Below are 6,436 nucleotides of genomic sequence, written 5' to 3'. Positions count from 1 at the left end.
TTGGCTGTTATTCTGATTCCCAAAATAACTAAGGGGAGGACACGTACAATTTCTTATGTTTAGGGGTAGGATTTGACAAAGAAGCAGTTATTTGATTAATTTTATACACATCCAAACAAAACACAGTTATCTTTTGTTTTATTTAAAATAGGTAACTTTAATCATAAAAATGAATAAGCGACTGTTCTCATTTCTTAAATATTTGGAATAACATAGCAAGAAATGACTACTTTGAAGTTTTCATCATATCATGCTTTTCATTACTTTTTATGTATTCATTTTACAAGATGACAAAACCCTGACCAAGAAGTTGGAAAATTTAGTTATTGAGATTGACTTTGATTCTAACTAACCAGAGAGTTGCAGTCAAGAGACTTAAACATTTGGTGTCTTAGTATCTTCATCTGTAAAATGAAACTGATGATAAAACTAATGATTACTGACACGGTAGACAGGTAAGTTTCCTTATTAGGTGAAATACTAAATTCACAGATCCAACAAGCTAAATAAATACTGAGCCAGATAAAACTAAATTATACTGACAGAAAATATATCAGTGGTTGTTCTAGAGAAAGAAGTGGGTGAGAGATTGCCTATAAATTAAGCAGGAAGAAAATTTTGAATCTACAAAAATATTTTAAAATGTCATAGATGTAATATCCATACAAATAAATATATTTGTCAAAAAATATATGTCACTATATATTTATTAAACGCCCAAAGTTAATTTTAAATGGAGTGTGTGTGTATGTATAAATCATAAGTAGTAATATAAAGTACTCACTGATACCACACCAAGCATTCAAGAATTTTAATATGACTTCTTCTAAAGATTGGTAATTTAAATTATTTAGGATATTTCTCTAACTTTTCTCACACTTAAAATGTATTTATACATTATAAATAATCAAAAAAAATTTAAGCTGAAATTATCACACTCGTATATTGTCATTATCTTAGAAACCCAAAGTGTCCATTGTTCAATTTTCACATGCTAAACAGGCCAGAAAAGATTAAGTGAGTTTATTGCCCAGGAAAAATTACTTTATTTCTTGGTTTAGCATTTTTTCAAAATTAATTCTATTATATCATAATATTTCTTCGTGTTCATATGGATGTTAATTATCTAACATAAGGCAACACCGTGACATTGAATTACAAAAAAAAAATATTTGGAAGTCAATAAAAAAATCATTGGTTAATTAAAGACACCATTTTAGAAATATTGTATGCTGAATGTGGCTTTATGAGTTTCCGTCAAATAAGAGTGCTTAAAACTTAATTTCTTCAAAACCTATATGCTTGAGAGAAAAATATAAATTTTACTGAACTCAGTGTATTTGTTGTAGTTAATTACAGACCAATTATTTCTGGCTGAGCTTTCAACATAAATGGAATCAGGATCTCAGATATTATTAGAAACTGATAACAAGACAGACAACATGTGAAATAAGACTTGTGAATAAAAAATTAAACTGTGACTTTAAGAATCTATCTTCAGAAATATAATAAGCAATTTGCTGGGTGCATGTAAAAAATATGTTAGAATACAAGAAAAATATGGCAAATTATTTCATATAATTTATCATTGTTATTGTGTTTTATATTTCATTGATCCTATGAGAGATATAATTTTTAAAATTGAATTTCTTTAAACTTTAGAATAGATGCTTCTTGCCTGTGATTCCATTCATTGTTGGTATTCAATCTGACATTATTTGATGCTTTATGTGCAGTACTGTTTCTGTTTCAAAGTATAAATAAGATACTCTCTCATATTCTCTTTCAGAACATATATTCTGTGAATCTATGATTTTCCTTCTGTATCACATTGTACTGTGATGACATGTTTATCAAAGTGTCCAGGTATAAGAGTGACTTTTTCAGTAAAAATACACAGAAATAGATTAACTTTCCGAGGTCATATGGCAAGTTTGTGACAGAACCACGATTAAAACTCCCAGAATTCCTGTCCATTTATAGAAATTTTATTGTAACATTCTTGTAAGGCTGTAGCCTGGATCTGTGTAACTTATATTAGAGTTCCCATGATTAGAATCAATGTGACCTGGGTCTACTTTAAATCTAAAAAGATTATCTTGTCAATTAAAAAAAATTAGATTTGATTTTTTTTTTTTTGAGTTGGAGTCTCACTCTGTTGCCCAGACTGGAGTGCAGTGGCCACTCCTGACCACCACAACCTCGACCTGCTGGGCTCCAGTGATCCTTCCACCTCAGCCTTCCAAGTAGCTGGAACTACAGGTGTGCACTACCACGTCTGGCTAGTTTTTGATTTACTGTAGAGATGAGGTCTCACCAAGTTACCCAGGCGGGTCTCAAACCCGCGGGCTCAGGCAATCCATTCACCTCAGCCTCCCAAGTCGCGGGATTACAGGCTAAGCCACTGAGCCTGGTTTAGATTTGATTTTTAACTGAATGAAATTGTTGAAGTAAAACATAGAACCATGAAATAAAACTGATTTTAAAACGTGAACTTACCCTTTTTAATGTACCACATAAGAATTTGTAGATTTGCCTAAATGTAAGATAGTGTGACATGTGAAAATATACATTTGCAAATGTTTTAGATAAATGAATAGTAGTACCTGGCTTAAACTGTATAAATATAAAAAGGAACAATAATATCTTTATGTCAGCTATTGAGACATACACCTCACATACAGGCAGTAGCAATTTTGCTCAATAATATATACTATATTTCATAGGCATGAACTAATTGGATTTTGCCAGTAGTATTAAGATTGAAGCAGTAGTGAGGCTAATTTTCAGGACTGTAGAAAAACCAGTTGGGATATATTGCAGAAATCTAATTGAGGAATGGTGAGGACCTAGACTTTGTAATAGCAAGCATAAGGAGCTTAAAATTAGGTGTGACATTTCTTTTTTATTATTATTATAAAGACGTGGGGTACAATGCAGGGTTAGGTATACAAATATTGATTATGCAGTTACCCTTTTGATAAAGTGTGCCCCTCCCTTCCCTGTCAGTTTCCCTCAACTGCCAATCCCACCACCCCTGATATTTCAAACACAGAATAAGATATCCTTTTGATGGAGAAAATTAAAGCACGAAAAGTGAGAAATGACTGCAAAGTTGTATAAAGGTTTTTAGCTTGTGGGCCCTAAAAATGGTGGCATGATGAGCCAAGTTCTTGACTTATTGGAAAATGAAAGATGAAGAAAAATAAAGGATAAAAATAAAGGATAAGCAATGTGTTTAGTTTTTTAACATGTTGAATCATAGTCTAGCAGGATATTTACATTGTCTTTTGGCAGGCAAATTGAGACATAAATACATATGTTTAGAAAAAAATTTGGAGCTGAAATAAGAGTTATCCCAATGGAGATTTCAACTAAATGTGTGGCAATTGACAATGTAATTACGGGGTGTAATGTAGAAATAGGGGAGACCAGAAATGAATTCAATTACTCTGAAGAATTTCAGTGGCTAATATGGAATCTGATAAGATTTTAGATAGAAACTGATACTCTGGGAAGCTTTGGTCAAGTTAGTTCTTACCTGGATTCATGCAAATCGAATAATTGCTAGACCCCCTATATTTGATGAGCCATGTAGACATCCACATGTTAACACCAAAAAACAAAAAGCTAATCCTCTCTGTTAATTAAAGTAAGATGATTGGGAGGAGCGGAAGCAGGAGGGACAGAGGCAGGGAGGAGGGAAGGGGGAGAGAGAGAAAGAATGAGGGCAGAATGTAAGAATATAAGATGATCAAGGCAATTCATATATCAAAAATGAAAATTCCATGAAATAGAATATACAAAAATGTAAGAGAAAAAATATCTTAAGTGATATAAGAAACAGAACTTCACTTGATCTTAGCCAAAAGGCCAAGAAGCACTTCTCTGCCTTTTGGCTAAGATCAAGTGTAGTATCTGTTCTAATCAGTTTAATATCTGATATGTCCTTTATCCGAGGACAATATATTAAATGGATTTTTGGAATTGGGAGATGGAATAGGAGCTTGCTCCGTCCACTCCACGCATCGACCTGGTACTGTAGTATCTCCAGGAGTGGTGCACCCCCTCTGGGGAAATGGAAAAAAAAAAAAAGAAACAGAATTTCTATACCCCATCAGAATGTGTAAATTAAAAATACTATATTAATATTATAAAATATTGATAAAGTTGTATGCAGACACATATACTTATATACACACAACATGTACATATTTTTAATCTCAAAATGACTAATCTATAGACATGGAGATAAGATTTCAGATTAGTGGACAGGAAGAAGGAAAATGGGCTGGGATTGAGAACTGAATATAAATACAAAGAGTTGGCACAAGAGTTCTTTAGTGGTGATGGTAGTTCTGTCTCCTGTGCTGATGGTTTCGTAAATTGATACATAGAATAAAGTTACCTAGAAGTATATATATATAGTTAATATATAACCATGTTAATTTTCTAGCTTTGATATTGTACTGTAGCTATATAAAATATCACCAGCATGGGGAAGTTGAGTGAAAGTTACATTAAATTCTTTGTATAGTTTTTGTAACTTTTGGCAAGTCCATAATTATTTTCAAATTAAATGTATAAGAAATTAAGAAGCTGTCTTTTCACATTGAGAGTGTCTATCCATCCATTCAATTAAATGAATGTCTCACACAAAGACAAACCATCCTTAAATTTGAGATGATGAGAATAAAGAGAAAATTCTTAATGATGCATGAATGAAAAAAAGAATAAAAACCATAAGTTATAGGAAAGTTTCAGACTTCTCAGCACCAAAGTCAAACCAAATTACCAATAAAGCCATATTTTCAACATTTTTAGGAAAATTGAATTCTAATTTTCAATTATCTATTCAAAATCCATAAAAAGCAAGTATACTAAGAGTATTTTTTTTTTTTTTTTTGAGTTGGACTCTCACTCGGTCGCCCAGACTGGAGTGCAGTGGCCACTCCCGGCCACCGCAGCCTCGACCTGCTGGGCTCCGGCGATTCTTCCGCCTCAGCCTTCCGAGTAGCCGGAATTACAGGCATGCGCTACCATGCCCGGCTGATTTTTTGATTTATTGTAGAGATGAGGTCTCGCTGCCCAGGCGGGTCTCGAACCCGCGGGCTCAGGCAATCCACTCACCTCAGCCTCCCAAAGGCGCGGGATTACAGGTTGAGCCACCGAGACCGGCTAAAAGTATTTTTTTTTTAAATTACAACCTCAAAATCTTTCTTTTTTCTATGAATACTTAAGAAATAAATGAATAATTTTTCACCAAGTACGTAAAATAACAACTAAAAGGCACAGGATTGCAGGGGAAAAAAGTAAATTCAATTAAGGATATGGTAGAGGGAAATTCCTAGGGTGATGACAAAAGAAGTGAAGCAACAACCATGCAATTTTTCTAAAGGAATCACATGTCCAGGTTGGAAAAGAGGGTAGAGGCCTCAAGGAAGGAAGACTTAAAGGGGCAAATAGTGCATACTGGGTTAAGTGGTAGGTTTGTTGAAAACTTGTTTGAGAGGAATTTTTTTAAGATGTTAGAGGTTAGGTTGGAGGAACAGTTAGATGGTCTTGCAAAGAGTCAAGCAAATTTTAAAAATGAAAGAGTACAAATTAATGTTTGGAAAAATTAAAAAGGTTGCAGAAAAACAAATGTGATTCAAAACAACTGCTTATTTATTACTCGCTAAGTAGTATTTACATAGTCATAAGAAGGTTCAAATTGCAATGTTGTAGAATCAAACATAATAGATGTTCTTTCCCCAGCTGCCACCGAGGTGCTGGGTCCTTTCAAGGGAGCCACGTTGGGGTGAGGCCGTCACTTTATCCAGCGACTAGCATCGCGCCAGCAGCTCCATCCCACACTCGCCGCTCCACGGCCTCCGTGTCTGAGCTTGCCTGCATCTACTCGGCCCACATCTGACCCACGAGGAAGTGACGGTCACGGAGGAGAAGATCAACGCCTTCATTAGGGCCGCCAGTGTGACTGTGGAGACTTTCTGGGCTGGCTTGTTTGCAAGCGCCCTGGCCAACGTCAACATCTAGAGCCTCACCTGCTTTGTGGTAGCTGCTGGACCTGCACCTGCTGCTGGGGCCATCCCAGCCAGGGGTCCCACCCCGTCTGCTGCTGCTACCCCAGCCAAGGGGAAGGTGGAAACAAAGAAGGAAGAATCTGAGGAATCTGATGATGACATGGGCTTTGATCTTTTTGACTAAACCTTTTATAATGTGTTCAATAAACAGCTGAACTCTGGAGTGGGGGGGAGGGAACATAAAAATATATTTCGAAACTTTAGGAGGCAATTCTGAGCAAGTGTGATTATAATCATTAATAAGAAAAATTGTGCCTGCGTGATAATTTCATAAATTAGACTAAAGGTAAAGGAGAGAAGGAGACTTGGTAAACACTGATGTTGGTAAGGGCTGATGTCGATGAGAAGAGGAG

General features: G+C 35.2%; 1 pseudogene; it reads left to right on the top strand.

Annotated features, from left to right (window-relative positions):
• Positions 1 to 411: 411 nt before the first annotated feature.
• Positions 412 to 6,207, top strand: LOC103258047 (annotated as a pseudogene).
• The last annotated feature ends 229 nt before the right edge of the window (positions 6,208 to 6,436 follow it).

This window comes from Carlito syrichta, unplaced genomic scaffold (genome assembly GCF_000164805.1).
Source record: "Carlito syrichta isolate Samal-C Ts95f unplaced genomic scaffold, Tarsius_syrichta-2.0.1 Scaffold301947, whole genome shotgun sequence".
NCBI classification, from domain to species: Eukaryota; Metazoa; Chordata; class Mammalia; order Primates; family Tarsiidae; genus Carlito; species Carlito syrichta.
This window is presented reverse-complemented; position numbering and strand designations above follow the sequence as displayed.